General features: G+C 44.6%; 1 protein-coding gene across 1 annotated transcript in view; it reads left to right on the top strand.

Annotated features, from left to right (window-relative positions):
• Positions 1 to 18,802, top strand: part of LOC135541327 (poly(rC)-binding protein 4-like) — a 181,870-nt gene that overhangs the window by 103,973 nt on the left and 59,095 nt on the right. The gene's annotated exons all lie outside the window — the stretch shown is intronic.

Raw genomic sequence — 18,802 nt, forward strand, 5'->3', positions numbered from 1 at the left:
AGGAGCAGTCCTATTCCATCTGAAACAGTCAGGAGCAGTCCTATTCCATTTATAACAATCAGGAGCAGTCCTATTCCATCTAGAATAGTCAGGAGCAGTCCTATTCCATCTAGAACAGTCAGGAGCAGTCCTATTCCATCTAGAGCTGTCAGGAGCAGTCCTATTCCATCTAGAGCTGTCAGGAGCAGTCCTATTCCATCTAGAACAGTCAGGAGCAGTCCTATTCCATTTATAACAGTCAGGAGCAGTCCTATTCCATCTAGAATAGTCAGGAGCAGTCCTTTTCCATCTAGAATAGTCAGGAGCAGTCCTATTCCATCTAGAACAGTCAGGAGCAGTCCTATTCCATCTGAAACAGTCAGGAGCAGTCCTATTCCATCTAGAATACTCAGGAGCAGTCCTATTCCATCTAGAATACTCAGGAGCAGTCCTATTCCATCTAGAGCTGTCAGGAGCAGTCCTATTCCATCTAGAATAGTCAGGAGCAGTCCTATTCCATCTAGAATAGTCAGGAGCAGTCCTATTCCATTTATAACAGTCAGGAGCAGTCCTATTCCATTTATAACAGTCAGGAGCAGTCCTATTCCATTTATAACAGTCAGGAGCAGTCCTATTCCATTTATAACAGTCAGGAGCAGTCCTATTCCATCTGAAACAGTCAGGAGCAGTCCTATTCCATCTGAAACAGTCAGGAGCAGTCCTATTCCATTTATAACAATCAGGAGCAGTCCTATTCCATCTAGAATAGTCAGGAGCAGTCCTATTCCATCTAGAACAGTCAGGAGCAGTCCTATTCCATCTAGAGCTGTCAGGAGCAGTCCTATTCCATCTAGAGCTGTCAGGAGCAGTCCTATTCCATCTAGAACAGTCAGGAGCAATCCTATTCCATTTATAACAGTCAGGAGCAGTCCTATTCCATCTAGAATAGTCAGGAGCAGTCCTTTTCCATCTAGAATAGTCAGGAGCAGTCCTATTCCATCTAGAACAGTCAGGAGCAGTCCTATTCCATCTGAAACAGTCAGGAGCAGTCCTATTCCATCTAGAATACTCAGGAGCAGTCCTATTCCATCTAGAATACTCAGGAGCAGTCCTATTCCATCTAGAGCTGTCAGGAGCAGTCCTATTCCATCTAGAATAGTCAGGAGCAGTCCTATTCCATCTAGAATAGTCAGGAGCAGTCCTATTCCATTTATAACAGTCAGGAGCAGTCCTATTCCATCTAGAGCTGTCAGGAGCAGTCCTATTCCATCTAGAATAGTCAGGAGCAGTCCTATTCCATCTAGAATACTCAGGAGCAGTCCTATTCCATCTAGAATACTCAGGAGCAGTCCTATTCCATCTAGAGCTGTCAGGAGCAGTCCTATTCCATTTATAACAGTCAGGAGCAGTCCTATTCCATCTGAAACAGTCAGGAGCAGTCCTATTCCATCTGAAACAGTCAGGAGCAGTCCTATTCCATTTATAACAATCAGGAGCAGTCCTATTCCATCTAGAATAGTCAGGAGCAGTCCTATTCCATCTAGAACAGTCAGGAGCAGTCCTATTCCATCTAGAGCTGTCAGGAGCAGTCCTATTCCATCTAGAGCTGTCAGGAGCAGTCCTATTCCATCTAGAACAGTCAGGAGCAGTCCTATTCCATTTATAACAGTCAGGAGCAGTCCTATTCCATCTAGAATAGTCAGGAGCAGTCCTTTTCCATCTAGAATAGTCAGGAGCAGTCCTATTCCATCTAGAACAGTCAGGAGCAGTCCTATTCCATCTGAAACAGTCAGGAGCAGTCCTATTCCATCTAGAATACTCAGGAGCAGTCCTATTCCATCTAGAATACTCAGGAGCAGTCCTATTCCATCTAGAGCTGTCAGGAGCAGTCCTATTCCATCTAGAATAGTCAGGAGCAGTCCTATTCCATCTAGAATAGTCAGGAGCAGTCCTATTCCATTTATAACAGTCAGGAGCAGTCCTATTCCATCTAGAGCTGTCAGGAGCAGTCCTATTCCATCTAGAATAGTCAGGAGCAGTCCTATTCCATCTAGAATACTCAGGAGCAGTCCTATTCCATCTAGAATACTCAGGAGCAGTCCTATTCCATCTAGAGCTGTCAGGAGCAGTCCTATTCCATTTATAACAGTCAGGAGCAGTCCTATTCCATCTAGAGCTGTCAGGAGCAGTCCTATTCCATCTAGAATACTCAGGAGCAGTCCTATTCCATCTAGAATACTCAGGAGCAGTCCTATTCCATCTAGAATAGTCAGGAGCAGTCCTATTCCATCTAGAATAGTCAGGAGCAGTCCTATTCCATTTATAACAGTCAGGAGCAGTCCTATTCCATTTATAACAGTCAGGAGCAGTCCTATTCCATTTATAACAGTCAGGAGCAGTCCTATTCCATTTATAACAGTCAGGAGCAGTCCTATTCCATTTATAACAGTCAGGAGCAGTCCTATTCCATCTGAAACAGTCAGGAGCAGTCCTATTCCATCTGAAACAGTCAGGAGCAGTCCTATTCCATTTATAACAATCAGGAGCAGTCCTATTCCATCTAGAATAGTCAGGAGCAGTCCTATTCCATCTAGAACAGTCAGGAGCAGTCCTATTCCATCTAGAGCTGTCAGGAGCAGTCCTATTCCATCTAGAGCTGTCAGGAGCAGTCCTATTCCATCTAGAACAGTCAGGAGCAATCCTATTCCATTTATAACAGTCAGGAGCAGTCCTATTCCATCTAGAATAGTCAGGAGCAGTCCTTTTCCATCTAGAATAGTCAGGAGCAGTCCTATTCCATCTAGAACAGTCAGGAGCAGTCCTATTCCATCTGAAACAGTCAGGAGCAGTCCTATTCCATCTAGAATACTCAGGAGCAGTCCTATTCCATCTAGAATACTCAGGAGCAGTCCTATTCCATCTAGAGCTGTCAGGAGCAGTCCTATTCCATCTAGAATAGTCAGGAGCAGTCCTATTCCATCTAGAATAGTCAGGAGCAGTCCTATTCCATTTATAACAGTCAGGAGCAGTCCTATTCCATCTAGAGCTGTCAGGAGCAGTCCTATTCCATCTAGAATAGTCAGGAGCAGTCCTATTCCATCTAGAATACTCAGGAGCAGTCCTATTCCATCTAGAATACTCAGGAGCAGTCCTATTCCATCTAGAGCTGTCAGGAGCAGTCCTATTCCATTTATAACAGTCAGGAGCAGTCCTATTCCATCTGAAACAGTCAGGAGCAGTCCTATTCCATCTGAAACAGTCAGGAGCAGTCCTATTCCATTTATAACAATCAGGAGCAGTCCTATTCCATCTAGAATAGTCAGGAGCAGTCCTATTCCATCTAGAACAGTCAGGAGCAGTCCTATTCCATCTAGAGCTGTCAGGAGCAATCCTATTCCATCTAGAGCTGTCAGGAGCAGTCCTATTCCATCTAGAACAGTCAGGAGCAGTCCTATTCCATTTATAACAGTCAGGAGCAGTCCTATTCCATCTAGAATAGTCAGGAGCAGTCCTTTTCCATCTAGAATAGTCAGGAGCAGTCCTATTCCATCTAGAACAGTCAGGAGCAGTCCTATTCCATCTGAAACAGTCAGGAGCAGTCCTATTCCATCTAGAATACTCAGGAGCAGTCCTATTCCATCTAGAATACTCAGGAGCAGTCCTATTCCATCTAGAGCTGTCAGGAGCAGTCCTATTCCATCTAGAATAGTCAGGAGCAGTCCTATTCCATCTAGAATAGTCAGGAGCAGTCCTATTCCATTTATAACAGTCAGGAGCAGTCCTATTCCATCTAGAGCTGTCAGGAGCAGTCCTATTCCATCTAGAATAGTCAGGAGCAGTCCTATTCCATCTAGAATACTCAGGAGCAGTCCTATTCCATCTAGAATACTCAGGAGCAGTCCTATTCCATCTAGAGCTGTCAGGAGCAGTCCTATTCCATTTATAACAGTCAGGAGCAGTCCTATTCCATCTAGAGCTGTCAGGAGCAGTCCTATTCCATCTAGAATACTCAGGAGCAGTCCTATTCCATCTAGAATACTCAGGAGCAGTCCTATTCCATCTAGAGCTGTCAGGAGCAGTCCTATTCCATCTAGAATAGTCAGGAGCAGTCCTATTCCATCTAGAATAGTCAGGAGCAGTCCTATTCCATTTATAACAGTCAGGAGCAGTCCTATTCCATCTAGAGCTGTCAGGAGCAGTCCTATTCCATCTAGAATACTCAGGAGCAGTCCTATTCCATCTAGAATAGTCAGGAGCAGTCCTATTCCATTTATAACAGTCAGGAGCAGTCCTATTCCATCTAGAGCTGTCAGGAGCAGTCCTATTCCATCTAGAACAGTCAGGAGCAGTCCTATTCCATTTATAACAGTCAGGAGCAGTCCTATTCCATCTAGAATAGTCAGGAGCAGTCCTTTTCCATCTAGAATAGTCAGGAGCAGTCCTATTCCATCTAGAACAGTCAGGAGCAGTCCTATTCCATCTGAAACAGTCAGGAGCAGTCCTATTCCATCTAGAATACTCAGGAGCAGTCCTAATCCATCTAGAACAGTAAGGAGCAGTCCTATTCCATCTAGAGTAGTCATTAGCAGTCCTATTCTGTCTAGAACAGTCAGGAAAAGTCCTAGTCCTTCTAGAAAAGTCAGGAGCAGTCATATTCCATCTAGAGCTGTCAGGAGCAGTCCTTTTCCATCTAGAGCGGTAAGGAGCAGTCCTATTCCATCTGAAACAGTCAGGAGCAGTCCTATTCCATCTAGAACAGTAAGGAGCAGTCCTATTCCATCTAGACCTGTCAGGAATCAGTCCTATTCCATCAAGAATAGTCGGGAGCAGTCCTATTCCATATAGAATAGTCAGGAGCAGTCCTATTCCATATAGAATAGTCAGGAGCAGTCCAATTCCATCTGAAACAGTCAGGAGCAGTCCTATTCCATCTAGAGCTGTCAGGAATCAGTCCTATTCCATCTAGAATAGTCAGGATCAGTCCTATTCCATATATAATAGTCAGTGGCAGTCCTATTCCATATAGAATAGTCAGGAGCAGTCCTATTCCATCTAGAACAGTCAGGAGCAGTCCTATTCCATCTAGAACAGTCAGGGGCAGTCCTATTCCATCTAGAACAGTCAGGAGCAGTCCTATTCCATCTAGAACAGTCAGGGGCAGTCCTATTCCATCTAGAACAGTCAGGAGCAGTCCTATTCCATCTAGATCCATCAGGAGCAGTCCTATTCCATCTAGAATAGTCAGGAGCAGTCCTATTCCATCTAGAACAGTCAGGAGCAGTCCTATTCCATTTATAACAGTCAGGAGCAGTCCTATTCCATCTGAAACAGTCAGGAGCAGTCCTATTCCATCTAGAATAGTCAGGAGCAGTCCTATTCCATCTAGAACAGTCAGGAGCAGTCCTATTCCATCTAGAACAGTCAGGAGCAGTCCTATTCCATCTAGATCCATCAGGAGCAGTCCTATTCCATCTAGAACAGTAAGGAGCAGTCCTTTTCCATCTAGAGCTGTCAGGAGCAGTCCTATTCCATCTAGAACAGTCAGGAGCAGTCCTATTCCATCTGAAACAGTCAGGAGCAGTCCTATTCCATTTATAACAGTCAGGAGCAGTCCTATTCCATTTATAACAGTCAGGAGCAGTCCTATTCCATCTGAAACAGTCAGGAGCAGTCCTATTCCATCTGAAACAGTCAGGAGCAGTCCTATTCCATTTATAACAATCAGGAGCAGTCCTATTCCATCTAGAATAGTCAGGAGCAGTCCTATTCCATCTAGAACAGTCAGGAGCAGTCCTATTCCATCTAGAGCTGTCAGGAGCAGTCCTATTCCATCTAGAGCTGTCAGGAGCAGTCCTATTCCATCTAGAACAGTCAGGAGCAGTCCTATTCCATTTATAACAGTCAGGAGCAGTCCTATTCCATCTAGAATAGTCAGGAGCAGTCCTTTTCCATCTAGAATAGTCAGGAGCAGTCCTATTCCATCTAGAACAGTCAGGAGCAGTCCTATTCCATCTGAAACAGTCAGGAGCAGTCCTATTCCATCTAGAATACTCAGGAGCAGTCCTATTCCATCTAGAATACTCAGGAGCAGTCCTATTCCATCTAGAGCTGTCAGGAGCAGTCCTATTCCATCTAGAATAGTCAGGAGCAGTCCTATTCCATCTAGAATAGTCAGGAGCAGTCCTATTCCATTTATAACAGTCAGGAGCAGTCCTATTCCATCTAGAGCTGTCAGGAGCAGTCCTATTCCATCTAGAATAGTCAGGAGCAGTCCTATTCCATCTAGAATACTCAGGAGCAGTCCTATTCCATCTAGAATACTCAGGAGCAGTCCTATTCCATCTAGAGCTGTCAGGAGCAGTCCTATTCCATTTATAACAGTCAGGAGCAGTCCTATTCCATCTAGAGCTGTCAGGAGCAGTCCTATTCCATCTAGAATACTCAGGAGCAGTCCTATTCCATCTAGAATACTCAGGAGCAGTCCTATTCCATCTAGAGCTGTCAGGAGCAGTCCTATTCCATCTAGAATAGTCAGGAGCAGTCCTATTCCATCTAGAATAGTCAGGAGCAGTCCTATTCCATTTATAACAGTCAGGAGCAGTCCTATTCCATCTAGAGCTGTCAGGAGCAGTCCTATTCCATCTAGAATAGTCAGGAGCAGTCCTATTCCATCTAGAATACTCAGGAGCAGTCCTATTCCATCTAGAATAGTCAGGAGCAGTCCTATTCCATTTATAACAGTCAGGAGCAGTCCTATTCCATCTAGAGCTGTCAGGAGCAGTCCTATTCCATCTAGAACAGTCAGGAGCAGTCCTATTCCATTTATAACAGTCAGGAGCAGTCCTATTCCATCTAGAATAGTCAGGAGCAGTCCTTTTCCATCTAGAATAGTCAGGAGCAGTCCTATTCCATCTAGAACAGTCAGGAGCAGTCCTATTCCATCTGAAACAGTCAGGAGCAGTCCTATTCCATCTAGAATACTCAGGAGCAGTCCTATTCCATCTAGAGCTGTCAGGAGCAGTCCTATTCCATCTAGAATAGTCAGGAGCAGTCCTATTCCATCTAGAATAGTCAGGAGCAGTCCTATTCCATATAGAATAGTCAGGAGCAGTCCTATTCCATCTGAAACAGTCAGGAGCAGTCCTATTCCATCTAGAGCTGTCAGGAATCAGTCCTATTCCATCTAGAATAGTCAGGATCAGTCCTATTCCATATATAATAGTCAGTGGCAGTCCTATTCCATATAGAATAGTCAGGAGCAGTCCTATTCCATCTAGAACAGTCAGGAGCAGTCCTATTCCATCTAGAACAGTCAGGAGCAGTCCTATTCCATCTAGAGCTGTCAGGAGCAGTCCTATTCCATCTAGAACAGTCAGGAGCAGTCCTATTCCATTTATAACAGTCAGGAGCAGTCCTATTCCATCTGAAACAGTCAGGAGCAGTCCTATTCCATCTAGAATAGTCAGGAGCAGTCCTATTCCATCTAGAACAGTCAGGAGCAGTCCTATTCCATCTAGAACAGTCAGGAGCAGTCCTATTCCATCTAGATCCATCAGGAGCAGTCCTATTCCATCTAGAACAGTAAGGAGCAGTCCTTTTCCATCTAGAGCTGTCAGGAGCAGTCCTATTCCATCTAGAACAGTCAGGAGCAGTCCTATTCCATCTGAAACAGTCAGGAGCAGTCCTATTCCATTTATAACAGTCAGGAGCAGTCCTATTCCATTTATAACAGTCAGGAGCAGTCCTATTCCATCTGTAACAGTCAGGAGCAGTCCTATTCCATCTGAAACAGTCAGGAGCAGTCCTATTCCATTTATAACAATCAGGAGCAGTCCTATTCCATCTAGAATAGTCAGGAGCAGTCCTATTCCATCTAGAACAGTCAGGAGCAGTCCTATTCCATCTAGAGCTGTCAGGAGCAGTCCTATTCCATCTAGAGCTGTCAGGAGCAGTCCTATTCCATCTAGAACAGTCAGGAGCAGTCCTATTCCATTTATAACAGTCAGGAGCAGTCCTATTCCATCTAGAATAGTCAGGAGCAGTCCTTTTCCATCTAGAATAGTCAGGAGCAGTCCTATTCCATCTAGAACAGTCAGGAGCAGTCCTATTCCATCTGAAACAGTCAGGAGCAGTCCTATTCCATCTAGAATACTCAGGAGCAGTCCTATTCCATCTAGAATACTCAGGAGCAGTCCTATTCCATCTAGAGCTGTCAGGAGCAGTCCTATTCCATCTAGAATAGTCAGGATCAGTCCTATTCCATCTAGAATAGTCAGGAGCAGTCCTATTCCATTTATAACAGTCAGGAGCAGTCCTATTCCATCTAGAGCTGTCAGGAGCAGTCCTATTCCATCTAGAATAGTCAGGAGCAGTCCTATTCCATCTAGAATACTCAGGAGCAGTCCTATTCCATCTAGAATACTCAGGAGCAGTCCTATTCCATCTAGAGCTGTCAGGAGCAGTCCTATTCCATTTATAACAGTCAGGAGCAGTCCTATTCCATCTAGAGCTGTCAGGAGCAGTCCTATTCCATCTAGAATACTCAGGAGCAGTCCTATTCCATCTAGAATACTCAGGAGCAGTCCTATTCCATCTAGAGCTGTCAGGAGCAGTCCTATTCCATCTAGAATAGTCAGGAGCAGTCCTATTCCATCTAGAATAGTCAGGAGCAGTCCTATTCCATTTATAACAGTCAGGAGCAGTCCTATTCCATCTAGAGCTGTCAGGAGCAGTCCTATTCCATCTAGAATAGTCAGGAGCAGTCCTATTCCATCTAGAATACTCAGGAGCAGTCCTATTCCATCTAGAATAGTCAGGAGCAGTCCTATTCCATTTATAACAGTCAGGAGCAGTCCTATTCCATCTAGAGCTGTCAGGAGCAGTCCTATTCCATCTAGAACAGTCAGGAGCAGTCCTATTCCATTTATAACAGTCAGGAGCAGTCCTATTCCATCTAGAATAGTCAGGAGCAGTCCTTTTCCATCTAGAATAGTCAGGAGCAGTCCTATTCCATCTAGAACAGTCAGGAGCAGTCCTATTCCATCTGAAACAGTCAGGAGCAGTCCTATTCCATCTAGAATAGTCAGGAGCAGTCCTATTCCATTTATAACAGTCAGGAGCAGTCCTATTCCATCTAGAGCTGTCAGGAGCAGTCCTATTCCATCTAGAACAGTCAGGAGCAGTCCTATTCCATTTATAACAGTCAGGAGCAGTCCTATTCCATCTAGAATAGTCAGGAGCAGTCCTTTTCCATCTAGAATAGTCAGGAGCAGTCCTATTCCATCTAGAACAGTCAGGAGCAGTCCTATTCCATCTGAAACAGTCAGGAGCAGTCCTATTCCATCTAGAACAGTCAGGAGCAGTCCTATTCCATTTATAACAGTCAGGAGCAGTCCTATTCCATCTAGAATAGTCAGGAGCAGTCCTTTTCCATCTAGAATAGTCAGGAGCAGTCCTATTCCATCTAGAACAGTCAGGAGCAGTCCTATTCCATCTGAAACAGTCAGGAGCAGTCCTATTCCATCTAGAATAGTCAGGAGCAGTCCTATTCCATCTAGAACAGTCAGGAGCAGTCCTATTCCATCTAGAACAGTCAGGAGCAGTCCTATTCCATCTAGATCCATCAGGAGCAGTCCTATTCCATCTAGAACAGTAAGGAGCAGTCCTTTTCCATCTAGAGCTGTCAGGAGCAGTCCTATTCCATCTAGAACAGTCAGGAGCAGTCCTATTCCATCTGAAACAGTCAGGAGCAGTCCTATTCCATTTATAACAGTCAGGAGCAGTCCTATTCCATTTATAACAGTCAGGAGCAGTCCTATTCCATCTGTAACAGTCAGGAGCAGTCCTATTCCATCTGAAACATTCAGGAGCAGTCCTATTCCATTTATAACAATCAGGAGCAGTCCTATTCCATCTAGAATAGTCAGGAGCAGTCCTATTCCATCTAGAACAGTCAGGAGCAGTCCTATTCCATCTAGAGCTGTCAGGAGCAGTCCTATTCCATCTAGAGCTGTCAGGAGCAGTCCTATTCCATCTAGAACAGTCAGGAGCAGTCCTATTCCATTTATAACAGTCAGGAGCAGTCCTATTCCATCTAGAATAGTCAGGAGCAGTCCTTTTCCATCTAGAATAGTCAGGAGCAGTCCTATTCCATCTAGAACAGTCAGGAGCAGTCCTATTCCATCTGAAACAGTCAGGAGCAGTCCTATTCCATCTAGAATACTCAGGAGCAGTCCTATTCCATCTAGAATACTCAGGAGCAGTCCTATTCCATCTAGAGCTGTCAGGAGCAGTCCTATTCCATCTAGAATAGTCAGGAGCAGTCCTATTCCATCTAGAATAGTCAGGAGCAGTCCTATTCCATTTATAACAGTCAGGAGCAGTCCTATTCCATCTAGAGCTGTCAGGAGCAGTCCTATTCCATCTAGAATAGTCAGGAGCAGTCCTATTCCATCTAGAATACTCAGGAGCAGTCCTATTCCATCTAGAATACTCAGGAGCAGTCCTATTCCATCTAGAGCTGTCAGGAGCAGTCCTATTCCATTTATAACAGTCAGGAGCAGTCCTATTCCATCTAGAGCTGTCAGGAGCAGTCCTATTCCATCTAGAATACTCAGGAGCAGTCCTATTCCATCTAGAATACTCAGGAGCAGTCCTATTCCATCTAGAGCTGTCAGGAGCAGTCCTATTCCATCTAGAATAGTCAGGAGCAGTCCTATTCCATCTAGAATAGTCAGGAGCAGTCCTATTCCATTTATAACAGTCAGGAGCAGTCCTATTCCATCTAGAGCTGTCAGGAGCAGTCCTATTCCATCTAGAATAGTCAGGAGCAGTCCTATTCCATCTAGAATACTCAGGAGCAGTCCTATTCCATCTAGAATAGTCAGGAGCAGTCCTATTCCATTTATAACAGTCAGGAGCAGTCCTATTCCATCTAGAGCTGTCAGGAGCAGTCCTATTCCATCTAGAACAGTCAGGAGCAGTCCTATTCCATTTATAACAGTCAGGAGCAGTCCTATTCCATCTAGAATAGTCAGGAGCAGTCCTTTTCCATCTAGAATAGTCAGGAGCAGTCCTATTCCATCTAGAACAGTCAGGAGCAGTCCTATTCCATCTGAAACAGTCAGGAGCAGTCCTATTCCATCTAGAATACTCAGGAGCAGTCCTATTCCATCTAGAATACTCAGGAGCAGTCCTATTTTATCTAGAGCTGTCAGGAGCAGTCCTATTCCATCTAGAATAGTCAGGAGCAGTCCTATTCCATCTAGAATAGTCAGGAGCAGTCCTATTCCATCTAGAGCTGTCAGGAGCAGTCCTATTCCATCTAGAATAGTCAGGAGCAGTCCTATTCCATCTAGAGCTGTCAGGAGCAGTCCTATTCCATCTAGAACAGTCAGGAGCAGTCCTATTCCATCTAGAACACTCAGGAGCAGTCCTATTCCATCTAGAATAGTCAGGAGCAGTCCTATTCCATCTGAAACAGTCAGGAGCAGTCCTATTCCATCTAGAATAGTCAGGAGCAGTCCTATTCCATCTAGAATAGTCAGGAGCAGTCCTATTCCATTTATAACAGTCAGGAGCAGTCATATTCCATCTAGAGCTGTCAGGAGCAGTCCTATTCCATCTAGAATAGTCAGGAGCAGTCCTATTCCATCTAGAATACTCAGGAGCAGTCCTATTCCATCTAGAATACTCAGGAGCAGTCCTATTCCATCTAGAGCTGTCAGGAGCAGTCCTATTCCATTTATAACAGTCAGGAGCAGTCCTATTCCATCTAGAGCTGTCAGGAGCAGTCCTATTCCATCTAGAATACTCAGGAGCAGTCCTATTCCATCTAGAATACTCAGGAGCAGTCCTATTCCATCTAGAGCTGTCAGGAGCAGTCCTATTCCATCTAGAATAGTCAGGAGCAGTCCTATTCCATCTAGAATAGTCAGGAGCAGTCCTATTCCATTTATAACAGTCAGGAGCAGTCCTATTCCATCTAGAGCTGTCAGGAGCAGTCCTATTCCATCTAGAATAGTCAGGAGCAGTCCTATTCCATCTAGAATACTCAGGAGCAGTCCTATTCCATCTAGAATAGTCAGGAGCAGTCCTATTCCATTTATAACAGTCAGGAGCAGTCCTATTCCATCTAGAGCTGTCAGGAGCAGTCCTATTCCATCTAGAACAGTCAGGAGCAGTCCTATTCCATTTATAACAGTCAGGAGCAGTCCTATTCCATCTAGAATAGTCAGGAGCAGTCCTTTTCCATCTAGAATAGTCAGGAGCAGTCCTATTCCATCTAGAACAGTCAGGAGCAGTCCTATTCCATCTGAAACAGTCAGGAGCAGTCCTATTCCATCTAGAATACTCAGGAGCAGTCCTATTCCATCTAGAATACTCAGGAGCAGTCCTATTTTATCTAGAGCTGTCAGGAGCAGTCCTATTCCATCTAGAATAGTCAGGAGCAGTCCTATTCCATCTAGAATAGTCAGGAGCAGTCCTATTCCATCTAGAGCTGTCAGGAGCAGTCCTATTCCATCTAGAATAGTCAGGAGCAGTCCTATTCCATCTAGAGCTGTCAGGAGCAGTCCTATTCCATCTAGAACAGTCAGGAGCAGTCCTATTCCATCTAGAACAGTCAGGAGCAGTCCTATTCCATCTAGAATAGTCAGGAGCAGTCCTATTCCATCTGAAACAGTCAGGAGCAGTCCTATTCCATCTAGAATAGTCAGGAGCAGTCCTATTCCATCTAGAATACTCAGGAGCAGTCCTATTCCATCTAGAATAGTCAGTAGCAGTCCTATTCCATTTATAACAGTCAGGAGCAGTCCTATTCCATCTAGAATAGTCAGGAGCAGTCCTATTCCATCTAGAATAGTCAGGAGCAGTCCTATTCCATCTAGAATAGTCAGGAGCAGTCCTATTCCATCTAGAAAAGTCAGGAGCAGTCCTATTCCATCTAGAAAAGTCAGGAGCAGTCCTATTCCATCTAGAAAAGTCAGGAGCAGTCCTATTCCATCTAGAATAGTCAGGAGCAGTCCTATTCCATCTAGAATAGTCAGGAGCAGTCCTATTCCATCTAATATAGTCAGGAGCAGTCCTATTCCATCTAGAGTAGTCAGGAGCAGTCCTATTCCATTTATAACAGTCAGGAGCAGTCCTATTCCATCTAGAATAGTCAGGAGCAGTCCTATTCCATCTAGAATAGTCAGGAGCAGTCCTATTCCATCTAGAATAGTCAGGAGCAGTCATATTCCATCTAGAACAGTCAGGAGCAGTCCTATTCCATCTAGAATAGTCAGGAGCAGTCCTATTCCATCTAGAATAGTCAGGAGCAGTCCTATTCCATCTAATATAGTCAGGAGCAGTCCTTTTCCATCTAGAATAGTCAGGAGCAGTCCTATTCCATCTAATATAGTCAGGAGCAGTCCTTTTCCATCTAGAACAGTCAGGAGCAGTCCTATTCCATCTAGAACAGTCAGGAGCAGTCCTATTCCATCTAGAATAGTCAGGAGCAGTCCTATTCCATCTGAAACAGTCAGGAGCAGTCCTATTCCATCTAGAATAGTCAGGAGCAGTCCTATTCCATCTAGAATACTCAGGAGCAGTCCTATTCCATCTAGAATAGTCAGTAGCAGTCCTATTCCATTTATAACAGTCAGGAGCAGTCCTATTCCATCTAGAATAGTCAGGAGCAGTCCTATTCCATCTAGAATAGTCAGGAGCAGTCCTATTCCATCTAGAAAAGTCAGGAGCAGTCCTATTCCATCTAGAAAAGTCAGGAGCAGTCCTATTCCATCTAGAAAAGTCAGGAGCAGTCCTATTCCATCTAGAATAGTCAGGAGCAGTCCTATTCCATCTAGAATAGTCAGGAGCAGTCCTATTCCATCTAATATAGTCAGGAGCAGTCCTATTCCATCTAGAATAGTCAGGAGCAGTCCTATTCCATTTATAACAGTCAGGAGCAGTCCTATTCCATCTAGAATAGTCAGGAGCAGTCCTATTCCATCTAGAATAGTCAGGAGCAGTCATATTCCATCTAGAACAGTCAGGAGCAGTCCTATTCCATCTAGAATAGTCAGGAGCAGTCCTATTCCATCTAGAATAGTCAGGAGCAGTCCTATTCCATCTAATATAGTCAGGAGCAGTCCTTTTCCATCTAGAATAGTCAGGAGCAGTCCTATTCCATCTAATATAGTCAGGAGCAGTCCTTTTCCATCTAGAATAGTCAGGAGCAGTCCTATTCCATCTAGAATAGTCAGGAGCAGTCCTATTCCATCTAGAATAGTCAGGAGCAGTCCTATTCCATCTAGAATAGTCAGGAGCAGTCCTTTTCCATCTAGAATAGTCAGGAGCAGTCCTATTCCATCTAGAATAGTCAGGAGCAGTCCTATTCCATCTAGAATAGTCAGGAGCAGTCCTATTCCATCTAGAACAGTCAGGAGCAGTCCTATTCCATCTAGAACAGTCAGGAGCAGTCCTATTCCATCTAGAGCTGTCAGGAGCAGTCCTATTCCATCTAGAACAGTCAGGAGCTGTCCTATTCCATCTAGAGCTGTCAGGAGCAGTCCTATTCCATCTAGAACAGTCAGGAGCAGTCCTATTCCATCTAGAACAGTCAGGAGCAGTCCTATTCCATTTATAACAGTCAGGAGCAGTCCTATTCCATCTGAAACAGTCAGGAGCAGTCCTATTCCATCTAGAATAGTCAGGAGCAGTCCTATTCCATCTAGAACAGTCAGGAGCTGTCCTTTTCCATCTAGAACAGTCAGGAGCAGTCCTATTCCATCTAGAGCTGTCAGGAGCAGTCCTATTCCATCTAGAACAGTCAGGAGCAGTCCTATTCCATCTAGAACAGTCAGGAGCAGTCCTATTCCATTTATAACAGTCAGGAGCAGTCCTATTCCATCTGAAACAGTCAGGAGCAGTCCTATTCCATCTAGAATAGTCAGGAGCAGTCCTATTCCATCTAGAACAGTCAGGAGCAGTCCTTTTCCATCTAGAGCTGTCAGGAGCAGTCCTATTCCATCTGAAACAGTCAGGAGCAGTCATATTCCATCTGAAACAGTCAGGAGCAGTCCTTTTCCGTCTAGAGCTGTCAGGAGCAGTCCTATTCCATCTGAAACAGTCAGGAGCAGTCCTATTCCATCTAGACCAGTCAGGAGCAGTCCTATTCCATCTAGAACAGTCAGGAGCAGTCCTATTCCATCTAGATCCATCAGGAGCAGTCCTATTCCATCTAGAACAGTCAGGAGCAGTCCTTTTCCATCTAGAGCTGTCAGGAGCAGTCCTATTCCATCTAGAATAGTCAGGAGCAGTCCTATTCCATCTAGAACAGTCAGGAGCAGTCCTTTTCCATCTAGAGCTGTCAGGAGCAGTCCTATTCCATCTAGAACAGTCAGGAGCAGTCCTATTCTGTCTAGAATAGTCAGGAGCAGTCCTATTCCATCTAGAACAGTCAGGAGCAGTCCTATTCCATCTGAAACAGTCAGGAGCAGTCCTATTCCATCTGAAAAAGTCAGGAGCAGTCCTATTCCATCTGGAACAGTCAGGAGCAGTCCTATTCCATCTAGAACAGTCAGGAGCAGTCCTATTCCATCTGAAACAGTCAGGAGCAGTCCTATTCCATCTGAAAAAGTCAGGAGCAGTCCTATTCCATCTAGAGCTGTCAGGAGCAGTCCTCTTCCATCTGAAACAGTCAGGAGCAGTCCTTTTCCGTCTAGAGCTGTCAGGAGCAGTCCTATTCCATTTATAACAGTCAGGAGCAGTCCTATTCCATCTAGAGCTGTCAGGAGCAGTCCTATTCCATCTAGAATACTCAGGAGCAGTCCTATTCCATTTATAACAGTCAGGAGCAGTCCTATTCCATCTAGAATAGTCAGGAGCAGTCCTATTCCATCTAGAACAGTCAGGAGCAGTCCTATTCCATCTAGAATAGTCAGGAGCAGTCCTATTCCATCTAGAACAGTCAGGAGCAGTCCTATTCCATCTGAAAAAGTCAGGAGCAGTCCTATTTCATTTATAACAGTCAGGAGCAGTCCTATTCCATCTAGAATAGTCAGGAGCAGTCCTATTCCATCTAGAACAGTCAGGAGCAGTCCTATTCAATCTAGAACAGTCAGGAGCAGTCCTATTCCATCTAGAACAGTCAGGAGCAGTCCTATTCCATCTAGAACAGTCAGGAGCAGTCATATTCCATCTAGAACAGTCAGGAGCAGTCCTATTCCATCTAGAATAGTTAAGAGCAGTCATGTTCCATCTAGAGCTGTCAGGAGCAGTCATATTCCATCTAGAATAGTCAGGAGCAGTCCTATTCCATCTAGAACAGTAAGGAGCAGTCCTATTCCATCTAGAGTAGTCATTAGCAGTCCTATTCTGTCTAGAACAGTCAGGAAAAGTCCTAGTCCTTCTAGAAAAGTCAGGAGCAGTCATATTCCATCTAGAGCTGTCAGGAGCAGTCCTTTTCCATCTAGAGCGGTAAGGAGCAGTCCTATTCCATCTGAAACAGTCAGGAGCGGTCCTATTCCATCTAGAACAGTAAGGAGCAGTCCTATTCCATCTAGACCTGTCAGGAATCAGTCCTATTCCATCTAGAATAGTCGGGAGCAGTCCTATTCCATATAGAATAGTCAGGAGCAGTCCTATTCCATATAGAATAGTCAGGAGCAGTCCTATTCCATCTGAAACAGTCAGGAGCAGTCCTATTCCATCTAGAGCTGTCAGGAATCAGTCCTATTCCATCTAGAATAGTCAGGATCAGTCCTATTCCATCTGAAACAGTCAGGAGCAGTCCTATTCCATCTAGAACAGTAAGGAGCAGTCCTATTCCATCTAGACCTGTCAGGAATCAGTCCTATTCCATCTAGAATAGTCGGGAGCAGTCCTATTCCATATAGAATAGTCAGGAGCAGTCCTATTCCATATAGAATAGTCAGGAGCAGTCCTATTCCATCTGAAACAGTCAGGAGCAGTCCTATTCCATCTAGAGCTGTCAGGAATCAGTCCTATTCCATCTAGAATAGTCAGGATCAGTCCTATTCCATATATAATAGTCAGGAGCAGTCCTATTCCATATAGAATAGTCAGGAGCAGTCCTATTCAATCTAGAACAGTCAGGAGCAGTCCTATTCCATCTAGAACAGTCAGGAGCAGTCCTATTCCATCTAGAACAGTCAGGAGCAGTCCTATTCCATCTAGATCCATCAGGAGCAGTCCTATTCCATCTAGAATAGTCAGGAGCAGTCCTTTTCCATCTAGAGCTGTCAGGAGCAGTCCTATTCCATCTAGAACAGTCAGGAGCAGTCCTATTCCATTTATAACAGTCAGGAGCAGTCCTATTCCATCTGAAACAGTCAGGAGCAGTCCTATTCCATCTAGAATAGTCAGGAGCAGTCCTATTCCATCTAAAACAGTCAGGAGCAGTCCTATTCCATCTAGAACAGTCAGGAGCAGTCCTATTCCATCTAGATCCATCAGGAGCAGTCCTATTCCATCTAGAACAGTAAGGAGCAGTCCTTTTCCATCTAGAGCTGTCAGGTGCAGTCCTATTCCATCTAGAACAGTCAGGAGCAGTCCTATTCCATCTGAAACAGTCAGGAGCAGTCCTATTCCATTTATAACAGTCAGGAGCAGTCCTATTCCATTTATAACAGTCAGGAGCAGTCCTATTCCATCTGAAACAGTCAGGAGCAGTCCTATTCCATCTGAAACAGTCAGGAGCAGTCCTATTCCATTTATAACAATCAGGAGCAGTCCTATTCCATCTAGAACAGTCAGGAGCAGTCCTATTCCATCTAGATCCATCAGGAGCAGTCCTATTCCATCTAGAATAGTCAGGAGCAGTCCTTTTCCATCTAGAGCTGTCAGGAGCAGTCCTATTCCATCTAGAACAGTCAGGAGCAGTCCTATTCCATTTATAACAGTCAGGAGCAGTCCTATTCCATCTGAAACAGTCAGGAGCAGTCCTATTCCATCTAGAATAGTCAGGAGCAGTCCTATTCCATCTAAAACAGTCAGGAGCAGTCCTATTCCATCTAGAACAGTCAGGAGCAGTCCTATTCCATCTAGATCCATCAGGAGCAGTCCTATTCCATCTAGAACAGTAAGGAGCAGTCCTTTTCCATCTAGAGCTGTCAGGTGCAGTCCTATTCCATCTAGAACAGTCAGGAGCAGTCCTATTCCATCTGAAACAGTCAGGAGCAGTCCTATTCCATTTATAACAGTCAGGAGCAGTCCTATTCCATTTATAACAGTCAGGAGCAGTCCTATTCCATCTGAAACAGTCAGGAGCAGTCCTATTCCATCTGAAACAGTCAGGAGCAGTCCTATTCCATTTATAACAATCAGGAGCAGTCCTATTCCATCTAGAATAGTCAGGAGCAGTCCTATTCCATCTAGAACAGTCAGGAGCAGTCCTATTCCATCTAGAGCTGTCAGGAGCAGTCCTATTCCATCTAGAGCTGTCAGGAGCAGTCCTATTCCATCTAGAACAGTCAGGAGCAGTCGTATTCCATTTATAACAGTCAGGAGCAGTCCTATTCCATCTAGAATAGTCAGGAGCAGTCCTTTTCCATCTAGAATAGTCAGGAGCAGTCCTATTTGATCTAGAACAGTCAGGAGCAGTCCTATTCCATCTGAAACAGTCAGGAGCAGTCCTATTCCATCTAGAATACTCAGGAGCAGTCCTATTCCATCTAGAATACTCAGGAGCAGTCCTATTCCATCTAGAGCTGTCAGGAGCAGTCCTATTCCATCTAGAATAGTCAGGAGCAGTCCTATTCCATCTGAAACAGTCAGGAGCAGTCCTATTCCATCTAGAATACTCAGGAGCAGTCCTATT

Source organism: Oncorhynchus masou, chromosome 6 (assembly GCF_036934945.1).
Source record: "Oncorhynchus masou masou isolate Uvic2021 chromosome 6, UVic_Omas_1.1, whole genome shotgun sequence".
In the NCBI taxonomy this organism is placed as follows: domain Eukaryota; kingdom Metazoa; phylum Chordata; class Actinopteri; order Salmoniformes; family Salmonidae; genus Oncorhynchus; species Oncorhynchus masou.